Source organism: Aquarana catesbeiana, linkage group LG04 (genome assembly GCF_042186555.1).
Source record: "Aquarana catesbeiana isolate 2022-GZ linkage group LG04, ASM4218655v1, whole genome shotgun sequence".
NCBI lineage: Eukaryota > Metazoa > Chordata > Amphibia > Anura > Ranidae > Aquarana > Aquarana catesbeiana.
Window position 1 is genome coordinate 297,541,650 of NC_133327.1, and position 12,319 is coordinate 297,553,968.

Genomic DNA, 12,319 nt, shown 5'->3' on the forward strand with positions numbered 1-12,319 from the left:
AAATCTAAAGCAGAACTCCACTAACTCGATCCTCAAAAAAATAGCTAATTTAAATACATGTATTTAGGTCAGTAAATAATTTAAAAAACATAAACTGTCAAAAATGTTTGGATCATGCACATGAACACATACATAATTACAGTGGATCTAATAATCTACAGACCCCTGGTAAAATGTCAGGTTTATGTGATGTTTAAAAATGAAACAAACATATATAATTGATGAACTTGTTCCATCTTTAATTAATTCAGAAGTTTGTTTGGGGTTAGTCAGAGGCACATGATGGCAGGTGTGGACTGACTCCTTACCATGTTTTTGAATGTGATAGCTTAATTCTGAACACAGCTGCATCCCCAGTTAGAAGAGGATGTGCACACTTATAAAACAACATTATTTGAGTTTCTTATATTGACTACCCAATAAAAGATTTTAGTAAGTTTTCTGTTGAGTTTGTACAGTTTATAGGTCACATTAAGGTTTAAAAATTTCTAGCAATGATTTCTCTTTGTCAAATTTTTCAACATCACTGAAAACTCAAAGTTTAACAAGTGTGTGTAAACTTTTTATCTATTACTTACATTTGAGGTCTGCTTGTTTCTTGGAGAAAAGATCCCATTGTGGATACAGCTCCTTGGCAATTTCAAGCCACCCCTGGTCCCGTTTTCTACGATCCTTGTGTTGGGGATCAGAAGGAGTATAAAGATATGTTCTTGGCCTCACCAAGCTGATAAGATGTTCAGTTCTCACCATTTTTGCTAGAGTCCAAACTGGGATTTGCTGGTTCTCAAGGCATCCTGGGTAGTTTATTTTTAAAGGGCAGGTGTTTGATCACATGGTGATTCCAAAAAAGCAAAATGCAAAACGCATCAAAAACGCATCAAAAACGCATCTCAAATTATGGACTTGCGTTTTTCTTGCATGCCCATTGAATTCTATTACATGCAAAACGCTGCATTTTCCGTTTAAAAAAGTCCCTGACCCTTTCCAAAAACGCAGAGATACAAAAAAGCATTGATGTGAACATGTTCCATAGGAACCCATGTTAAAAAATTTCCATGCATTTCTGCAAAATGCAAAATGCATCAAAAAACGCGCTAGTGTGAATGGGGCCTGAGGCTCGATTCACACCTATGCATGTTGCTTTTGGGCGTTTTTGGAGGTTTTTTTTTCATGCTTGCCACGTTTTTGAGCAGCGTTTTTGTAGCGTTTTTGCGGCGTTTTTGCCGCGTTTTTGCCGCGATTTGCGTTTTGCGTTTTTTTTTTTTTTTTTTTTCATTGTTTTTTTACAGTCTTAAAAAAAATTACAAAAAAAAAACCCGGCAAAAACGCACCAAAAACGCATCAAAAACGCTGCAAAAACACTGCAAAAACGCAGCACTTGCGTTTTTGATGCTTGTCCATTGAAAACCATTACATGCAAATCGCTGCTTTTTGCATGAAAAAAAGTCCCCGACCCTTTCCAAAAACGCTGAGATACAAAAAAGCATTGATGTGAACATGTTCCATAGGAACCCATGTTAAAAAATTCCCGTGCATTTCTGCAAAATGCAAAATGCATCAAAAAACGCGCTAGTGTGAATGGGGCCTAAGGCTCGATTCACACCTATGCATGTTGCTTTTGAGCGTTTTTGGAGGGTTTTTTTTCATGCTTGCCACGTTTTTGTAGCGTTTTTGCCGCGTTTTTGCCGCGTTTTTGCCGCGATTTGCGTTTTGCGTTTTTTTTTTTTTTTTTTCATTTTTTTTTACAGTCTTACAAAAAAATTACAAAAAAAAAAAATAAAAAAAAAAAAATAAAAAAACGGCAAAAACGCACCAAAAACGCATCAAAAACGCTGCAAAAACGGTGCACTTGCGTTTTTGATGCTTGTCCATTGAAAACCATTACATGCAAAACGCTGCTTTTTGCATGAAAAAAAGTCCCCGACCCTTTCCAAAAACGCAGAGATACAAAAAAGCATTGATGTGAACATGTTCCATAGGAACCCATGTTAAAAAATTCCCGTGCATTTCTGCAAAATGCAAAATGCATCAAAAAACGCGCTAGTGTGAATGGGGCCTTAGGCTCGATTCACACCTATGCATGTTGCTTTTGGGCGTTTTTGGAGGTTTTTTTTTTCATGCTTGCCACGTTTTTGAGCAGCGTTTTTGTAGCGTTTTTGCGGCGTTTTTGCCGCGTTTTTGCCGCGATTTGCGTTTTGCGTTTTTTTTTTTTCATTTTTTTTACAGTCTTAAAAAAAATTACAAAAAAAAAAAATAAAAAATAAAAAACGGCAAAAACGCACCAAAAACGCTGCAAAAACGCTGCAAAAACGGTGCACTTGCGTTTTTGATGCTTGTCCATTGAAATCCATTACATGCAAAACGCTGCTTTTTGCATGAAAAAAAGTCCCCGACCCTTTCCAAAAACGCAGAGATACAAAAAAGCATTGATGTGAACATGTTCCATAGGAACCCATGTTAAAAAATTTGCATGCATTTCTGCAAAATGCAAAATGCATCAAAAAATGCGCTAGTGTGAATGGAGCCTTATTTTCATGCAAAAAGCAGCGTTTTGCATGTAATGGATTTCAATGGACAAGCATCAAAAACGCAAGTGCACCGTTTTTGCAGCGTTTTTGATGCGTTTTTGATGCGTTTTTGCCGTTTTTTTTTTTTTAATTTTTTTAAAATTTTTTTTTTTAGACTGTAAAAAAAAACTCAGTCACTTAGTATGGTCCACAGGATCACCGCCCCCTCCTATGTGCCAAACGCTGCGCTCACAGATCTACCCCTCACTGACAGCTGCTGCTTAAATTCAAATAGTGCAAAAAATAATAATAAATGATTCACTAAAACCTGCCCTTACCTCAAGTGAAATCAAATAGCAGCGCTAATTATAACAAAAATTGTATGTACATGTGTATAATTACCACAATAAACTAAAAAGTGACAACCTATTAAGTATCACTCAAAAATAATCAAAAAATATTTTAGTGTAATAAACTTCATACAGTGTACAGGCCCGGATTTACTCCCTTTGCCGCCCCAAGGCCGGGTCCTTCAATGCCGCCCCCCCACACACACAAACACATACACACACACCACCATTCTCGTCCTTTATCGATGACTGCTACAATAAATCAATTAAAAACATATCTCCACACATGAGAACACTGAAAATAACTGGCTTTAATTGTACAGACTGAAAATACTTCAGGGTAAGCGCGCGAGGGGTAAGGATTTTTCGCGAGCAATGGCTGGTGATAGTGCTTCAATCATCCCCGGCACCATGGTTGTTATGGTGTCAGGATGATTGAAACGCATTATTTCTATCATTACATTGTAATATAAAATGAAATAGTTCAACTCACCATAATGCAGAATCAGTGGGAGCCCTGAGCGTGTCACCTGCCACCATCGCTTGTCACTTGCCACTATGCCTGCCACCAGATGGGGATGTCACTTGCCTCTATGCCTGCCACCAGATGGGGATGTCACTTGCCACCATGCCTGCCACCAGATGGGGATGTCACTTGCCACCATGCCTGCCACCAGATGGGGATGTCACTTGCCACTATGCCTGCCACCAGATGGAGATGTCACTTGCCACGCTGCCTGCCACCAGATGCGGATGTCACTTGCCACTATGCCTGCCACCAGATGGGGATGTCACTTGCCACTATGCCTGCCACCAGATGGAGATGTCACTTGCCATGCTGCCTGCCACCAGATGGGGATGTCACTTGCCACTATGCCTGCCACCAGATGAGGATGTCACTTGCCACTATGCCTGCCACCAGATGGGGATGTCACTTGCCTCTATGCCAGCCACCAGATGGGAATGTCACTTGCCACGCTGCCTGCCACCAGATGGGGATGTCACTTTCCACCATGCCTGCCACCAGATGGGGATGTCACTTGCCACCATGCCTGCCACCAGATGGGGATGTCAATTGCCACCATGCCTGCCACCAGATGGGGATGTCACTTGCCACGCTGTCTGCCACCAGATGGGGATGTCACTTGCCACCATGCCCCTAATAGAGTTTAATGGGCAGCCCGAATAGGGGGGCGGCCGTGAAGTCGCCGCAGGAGCGGCGCCGCCCCTGCACCACTGCCGCCCCGAGGCCTGGCCTCGGTGGCCTTGTGGCAAATCCGGCCCTGACAGTGTATATTAAATTGATAACATAAAAGTCCAATAGGCAGTGACGTAGTGATATAAGTGATGATTCATAAATAATATATATTATATATTATAGATCTTCAGTGAACAAAAATCTTTTGTGTGGGAATAGCCTGTGAGCCGAACACGAGAGTGTAAGGCAAAAGTAGCTGGTGAGTTTGCTCGCTGAAGGGGAGTGGAGATCACAGTTCACAGCGGTGTGGTGGAAGATTTTTGTTCACTGAAGATCTATAATATATAATATATATTATTTATGAATCATCACTTATATCACTACGTCACTGCCTATTGGACTTTTATGTTATCAATTTAATATACACTGTATGAAGTTTGTTACACTAAAATATTTTTTGATTATTTTTGAGTGATACTTAATAGGTTGTCACTTTTTAGTTTATTGTGGTAATTATACACATGTACATACAATTTTTGTTATAATTAGCGCTGCTATTTGATTTCACTTGAGGTAAGGGCAGGTTTTAGTGAATCATTTATTATTATTGTAAAAAAAAACTGTAAAAAAAAAAAAAAAACGCAAAACGCAAATCGCGGCAAAAACGCGGCAAAAACGCTGCTCAAAAACGTGGCAAGCATGAAAAAAAAACCTCCAAAAACGCTCAAAAGCAACATGCATAGGTGTGGCTCGATTCACACCTATGCATGTTGCTTTTGAGCGTTTTTGGAGGTTTTTTTTTCATGCTTGCCACGTTTTTGAGCCGCGTTTTTGCCGCGATTTGCGTTTTGCGTTTTTTTTTTTTCATTTTTTTTACAGTCTTAAAAAAAAATTACAAAAAAAAAAAAATAAAAAAAAAAAAAAAAAAAAACGGCAAAAACGCACCAAAAACGCATCAAAAACGCTGCAAAAACGCAGCACTTGCGTTTTTGATGCTTGTCCATTGAAAACCATTACATGCAAAACGCTGCTTTTTGCATGAAAAAAAGTCCCCGACCCTTTCCAAAAACGCTGAGATACAAAAAAGCATTGATGTGAACATGTTCCATAGGAACCCATGTTAAAAAATTCCCGTGCATTTCTGCAAAATGCAAAATGCATCAAAAAACGCGCTAGTGTGAATGGGGCCTTAAGGCCCGTACACACGATCGGACTTTCCAACAGGAAATGTTCGATGTCAGGCTGTTGGCGGTAAATCCGACCGTGTGTATGCTACATCAGACAATTGTTGTTGGACTTTCCACCAACAAATGTTGGCTAGCAGGTTTTCAAATTTTCTGCTGACAAATGTGTGTTGTCAGATTTTCATATCGTGTGTACACAAGTCCGTCAGACAAAAGTCCAAAGTACAAACATGCATGCTCAGAAGTAAGGACGAACCGGAAGCGGTCGGTCTTGTAAAACTAGCGTTCGTAATAGAGATATCACATTCGTGACGCGGCAAATTATGAAATCTCTCAATGCAGCACATTCTCTTCTTCTTTATAATGGTATAATAATGAAGCTGCTTTGCTGGTGATATTCACAGAGTTCTGCCAAACATATTTCAATATTATTATTTTTTTTCTAGTGATCTCCAGAATAATTTTATTTTATTTTTTTTCTAGTGATCTCCAGAATAATATATTTTTTTTTCTAGTGATCTCCAGAATAATATTTTTTTTTTTATTATTTTTTTTTTTATGTTTTCTATGTTGGTGTCCCTTGTTAATTTGACATTGTATTTTTGAAATGTACCTGCCTACTCACAAACTGTCCTTTTTTAAATAAAACACATAGCCAAGAATTTGGCAAAAACCAAAAACCAAAAAAAAAAAAAAAAAGATCAACTCAAATAAAAAAATTAAATAAAATGATAAATTATACTGCTGATAATCCCCAGCCCAGTGGCCTTGTTGGGCGTGTTGGGGCTGCATTGGCCACGGTCCGTCATGCTGCTGTGGTGGCATATGTGTGTTTTCTGGGCGATTTGTCCCCTCCTCCCCTTGTTGAGGAGCTGAAGGATGATGATCTGCGCTGGTCCTCCTCCATATCTTTTCATTTGTTTTCCGTCATGCAGCCAAAAGCCTCCTGGGCATCAGGGGCCATTCTAATAGCACTTGTGGCATGCCTGAGGAACGCAGCTGTGGGATCATCCAGGTTTCTCAACTTCCTGGCCCTTTTAGTTGGAGGGCGGAGGGGAGGAACCTGGGATTCAATCTGGCTGCTGGGCACGGCCTCCTCTTGGCTGAAACTTTCCTGTGTATGAAAATGGTACATATTTTTAGGTTTTTGGTCATCAATCACACACAATTTTGAGCTCATGACTGTTGCAAATTGAATGCTAATAAATAGAAAAGACTATCCTTCTGATCCCAGCATTTTTCATTTTTGTCCCAATCATTTTTGGCCACTACTGTCTATTGTTATGAAAACCACTTTGTTAAAGCAGAAATTTGGGATCAATAACGTCTAGTTAACATCATTTAATATCTGACAACAAATATGTTCAACAATGCTATACCTAGGTCAAGCTGGGCTCCTCCACATCTTATTCTTGTGTCAAAGGACCAGGGTGGACCTCAGGAGCCTCAGCCGATGTGGAAGGAAGTGTTGAGAGTGATGGGCGTGGTTCGGTTTGATCTGACAAAAAACGCAGGTTTTGTTAGTACCACAGCCTGGGGACATATATGTCATCTGCTGCTATGGATCTCTTGGAATCCATGACCTTCTTGCGCTCCCTATTATATGTACTCCACAGGCTACCAATTTTGGCCTTCAAATAATTGATGTCTGCTGTGGGATACACAGGCTTCACCAATTCCAACAGTTTCTCCATTGCTGCCTTCCTCTTGATTTTGTTTGAATAATCCCTGCTTTTAACTTGCCATAGACATGGCAGCTCCTGGTATTGTTGGATAAATTCCGGTAAAAAATCAGGGGCTGTAAATTTATCCACCATTTTATCTGCAAGACACAACACAAGACAAACCCTAATGTCAGGCTAAACTCTCATAATCTGGTCCCAATATAGGCGTCAATCTATAAGCAGTATAACCACTGATGCCCCAATTTACAATTGTACCTTCGTTTTAACGTTCCTTTGTGCGATTCCGATCTTACATCCTCCACTCACAGATCATTCCTACGGCCATTACATCGACCATGCGTTATGGCTTTATATACTCTGCGCATGCGTCAAACTCCGCCCTGACCTTCTTTCTAGTGTATTCCCCGCCTTTTCTATTTCGGGGCAGTGGGAGAGCAAATGGTGGCGAGACAGCAGGTGTGTGCAGAGAGCAGCAACGAGGAAAGCCCGGAGCAAGAAACGGCCAGATCCAGGAGGAGCTATAAGGCCTCAAATATGTCTTTTGAAGAAATGGTGGAGATGGTGGACATCTTATTGAGGACAGACTATGATGGGAAGTATGGACCTTACAGAAACCCAAATGTCAGAAAGGCCAAGATCATGGCTAAAGTTGTGAGAAGTCTGCACAGGAATTTTGGGGTACGACGATCTAAGGATCAGTTGAAAAAACGCTGGTCAGACCTTAAATTGAGAGAGTAGGATCAGTATAGAAAGATCAGGAAAGTGCTGCAAAAATGTAAGTATTTGTTGTGTGTTACTATTATGATTACTTTCGCGCTGGTCCATTTTCTTTTATTTAGGGTTGTACAGTTTAAAATGCCAAGTTTTATGTTCGTGGACACAGGAATCGTTCACGGGACATTAAACATCATTCGTTCGACCACTAATACTTTGTTTTTGGGAGATGCAGGTTAAATGCATTTGTTCAGGCCTATTTTGATTAAAATAAGTTCATTAGATTGTTGTCTAGATATGTTTGAAACTATAATGAAATGACAACTTTATTCAGTGTCAGGAGAGGACACTCAGCAGCTGTTTACGCATCTGGACGCAGGAGCACTAGTGTGGGACACCATAACACCCTTGTTATGGTGCTACCTGAAATGACGCAGTATATAGGTATGGAATAAATGATCAATGTGAAACCCAGTGCATCTAAACCCAATCTTATGTGCACTTCTCAATACAAATTTCTATATATGTGATATAAATAACTGCGTGAAAATGATTAAAACGTGCAATAAACTATACCAAATACTTCAAAAATACACCTAAAAAATTATTTTCACAGTGCATACACCCTAATTAAAACACAGTCTAGGTAAATGCATAAGTGTCCAAAGAATATATATATATATAATGTCCAGTTCCCTCTTGTCCTGGTGAAGGTTAGTAATGGGCAAATACTACAACTTAAACAAAAAATCCGTGTGACTATGTAAAAATATGTGAAAAGTCCATTTAAATCATATATATTGTGTTTTCATAATCCAACCCGGGATTACACAGGTGTCTTTACCCAGCGTGTATAGTCCAGAGATAGAAAATAAGGGAAGAAACAGTGACTTCTGTGCTCATGAAATCTGGTGACATTCAGGTGCTCCCCCAGTGTGCCCTCACTCACCAAAAGTAGTCACCCCTACAGGGGTAGTAGACATAGAGTGGGTGGCTTTGGATGGATGATCCCCTTGGATGTCTCAGCTCGTACTCCACACCTCCGTGGTCCCGCTCCAGCACTCCCGTTCAGGGCCCCCGACATACGCTCCAGCCCCGGGCACCTCCATGTCCTTAACTGCACCAGTCAGTCCTCTCCTCCCGGGAAAAAGAAACAGGGGACTCCCGTAGTGTAGTACACTATTTAAAAACTAAATCCATAAAAACAACAACAAAGGACGCACGCCAAAGGATTGGCTTCCTGGTCCTAATTTTGTCTATGGCCGTACTGTGCTGGGTTTGTTGTTGTTTTTATGGATTTAGATTTAGGTAAAAACGCGGTACTTGCGTTTTGGATGCAGTTCCATTGAAATCTATTACAAACAAAACGCTGCATTTTGCGGGAAAAAAGTCCCCGACCCTTTCCAAAAACACAGAGGCACAAAAATGCATTGATGTGAACATGTTCCATAGGAACCCATGTTAAAAAATTCCCATGCATTTCTGCAAAATGCATCAAAAAACGCATTAGTGTGAATAGAGCCTAAGGCCCTTTTCACACTGGGGCGGGGCGTCTGCGTTAAAGCATCGCTATTTTTAGCACCGCTTTACTGTTGTTTTAGCGCGTTATTTAGTTGCTAGCGGGGCGGTATTAACCCCCCCACGGGGCGGTTTTAACCCCTCTGCTAGTGGCCGAAAAGGGGTTAAATCCGCACGCAAAACGCCGCTGGATCAGCATTTTGCCGGCGGTATCAGAGCGCTGCCCCATTGATTTTAATAGGGAGGAGCAGTAAATTCACAGCTCCAAAGAAGCTGCTGGAAGGACTTTTTGTGATGCCCTGCCAGCGCACCGCTCCAGTGTGAAAGCCCGCACTGGAGTGAATGGAGCCGCTTCTTTAGGGCATTTTTCAGATGCTATTTTTAGCGCTGTAGTGCCTAAAAATGCCTCAGTGTGAAAGGGGCCTAAAAAAAGTCCTGCTAGCAGCATCTTTGGAGCAGTGTATAAACCGCTCCTGCCCATTGAAATCAATGGGACAGCGCGGCTATACCACCAGCAAAACGCCGCTGCAGTGGCGTTTTGCGGGTGGATTTAACCCCTTTTCTGCTGCTAGCGGGGGTTAAAACCGCTAGCGGCCAAATACCGCCGGTAAAGCAGCGCAAGAAATAGCGCAGTTTTAACGCTGCCACCCGCACCGCCCCAGTGTGAAAGGGGCCTAAGGCTCCCCTCACACGGACGGACCTTTCAGGTCCACCTCGGACATGAACGGACACTCCATAGACCACTATGGAGGGTCGGATGTCAGTGGTGACATGTCCTCTGACATTAGACCCACTCCAATCCTAAAAAGTGTAACGGAGGAAAAACCTATTTTTCCATCCATCTGCGGATCGGATGACGACGGACTCTACGGTCCAACGTCATCCGATCCCCCATAGAGGAGGGCGGCACTCTGACAGGTCTGTCCCTGCACAGTGTGCAGAGACAGACCTGTCATCTGCTTGCCCAGCGGGGATCGAGGGAGCGATCCCCCGCTGAGCAGAGCGGGCTCCGTACACGGGGTACAAAGTCCCATCGTGTGTATGAGGCTTAAACACCAGAAATTCACGTTTTCATGTCTTTAAAGGTCACCATACACTGGCCAATCAGTTAGATCTTCCATAAATTAGATTCAGTGCAAGAGCCTGTTTGATTTTCTACAATTAGAAGTAATTCTTACAGTGCATCTTCCTATTACCGCTTTAGCCTAATGCTCTCTTTCCACTATTTCAATCCCAAAGTTGCGTGGTTTACAATGTGCTTTTTCGGCTTGTTTTCCACTATTGCAACTTGCCATGCCACTAGGGACTGAAAAGTTGCATCACAAGTTCTACCCCATGATTTACAATGAGTACCGTTCATATGTGTGCGACTTCAAGTTGCAGCAACTTCAAAGTAGTCCCTGCACTACTTTGGTCCCACTTTGATGCGACTTGAGGTCCATAGACCTCAAAAATACACAGGCATTGCTTCAAGTTTTGGCAAAAAGTTGTGGGAAACTCGCAGCAAAAAACACGCAACTTTGGGCTTTCAGTAGTGGAAACCGAGCCTTAATGCCGTGTCATGCAACTAATTCAAAACATCTGAGAAAAAGTCGCACTGAAGTTGGAACAAAGTAGTGCAAGAACTTTTTTTGGAGTTGCACCAATTAGAACGGGGGAACATTGAAATACATGTGTTTTGACTTGTCCTGCGACTTTACATGTGTCAAGTCGCACAACAACTCGCAGTAGTGGAAAGAGAGCCTAAGGCCACTTGGGACTGAAAAGTTGCATCACAAGTTGTACACCATGATTTACAATGAGTACCGTTCATATGTGTGCGACTTGCTTACGCACATGCCGTATACACAGCGGGCACACATCTTTATTACAGAAATACATATTTGGCATGGAAATTAACCATTTGCCCAGGGGGCACTTAAACCCCCCTGCTTTCCTGACCAATTTTCAACGCTGATCCATTTTGAATGAAAATTGCGCGGTCATACTTAGCCAAATGTTTTTTGTTTTTTTTTAAGTTCCCACAAATAGAGCATTCTTTTGGTGGTATTTGATCACCTGTGTGTTTTTTTTCTTTTGTTCAAACAAAAGAAAAGACAGATTTTTAAAAATAATTTTGTATATTTTTGGATATTTTGATATTAAATTTTGCAAACAGGTAATTTTTCTCCTTCATTGATGTACGCTGATGAGGCGGCACTGATTGGTTACACTGATAGGCAGCACTGCTTGGGACCACTGGTGGGCATTGATAGGTGCCACTGGAAGGTGGTACTGGTGGGCACAGATGAGGCAGAATTGCCTCTTCGGGACCAATGTCCCTTGCACCTAAGCCGGTGATCAGCTTTTATTTTTATTCTCATGCTGTCAGCGTGAGTAGAAAAAATAAACAGATCGTCCCTTACTTCGATCTGTGATCACCCGAGTCTCAGTGACTCAGTGCACGCACAGCAGGGATCATACGGGGAGCCCGTCCTATTACAGCCTCCCAGAAATTCAGGTCCACGCTGTGGGTGTCATTTGGCTATAGCACAGACACCAAGTGGTTAATAGAAAAACAGATGCAGATTTCTAGGACTGGCCAAAAATAATGTTTCGAGCAGGGGTCTTCAAACTGCAGCCCTCCAGGTGTTCAAGAACTACAATTCCCGTCATGTCTGTGAATGTTAGAGTTTTACAATGCCTCATGAGATGTGTAGTTCTGCAACAGCTGGAGGGCCGTAGTTTGAGGATCCCTGGTTTAGAGTCAAAGTCAACTGATGACTTTCTATTAAAGGTCTAAATGGGCCATTAACATGCATCACAATTGAACTTAGGAATGTGTCTTGGCAAAGTTAAACTCATTAAAATCCTTTCTTATTTTTGCATGGGGATAGACTGCAGAGGGATTAGAAATTTTGGGGGATGTCTACACCCCTGATAGGGTGAAGACACCTTCCAAATTTTGCCAATTTCGCATTCAAAATTATTCACTTCCTGTCACATAGCCAAACAGGAAGTGAGGGTAAAACCCTACCAATGTATGTCCTTGGGGACACACAGGTCAATCTAAATAGTTTCCCCATTCGGTAAATTGCACTCTAGCATTTTGCCATGTACATCCCAAATTATTATGTATCTTGGTGTTTATTTACTAAAAGGTAAATCCACTTTGCACTACAAG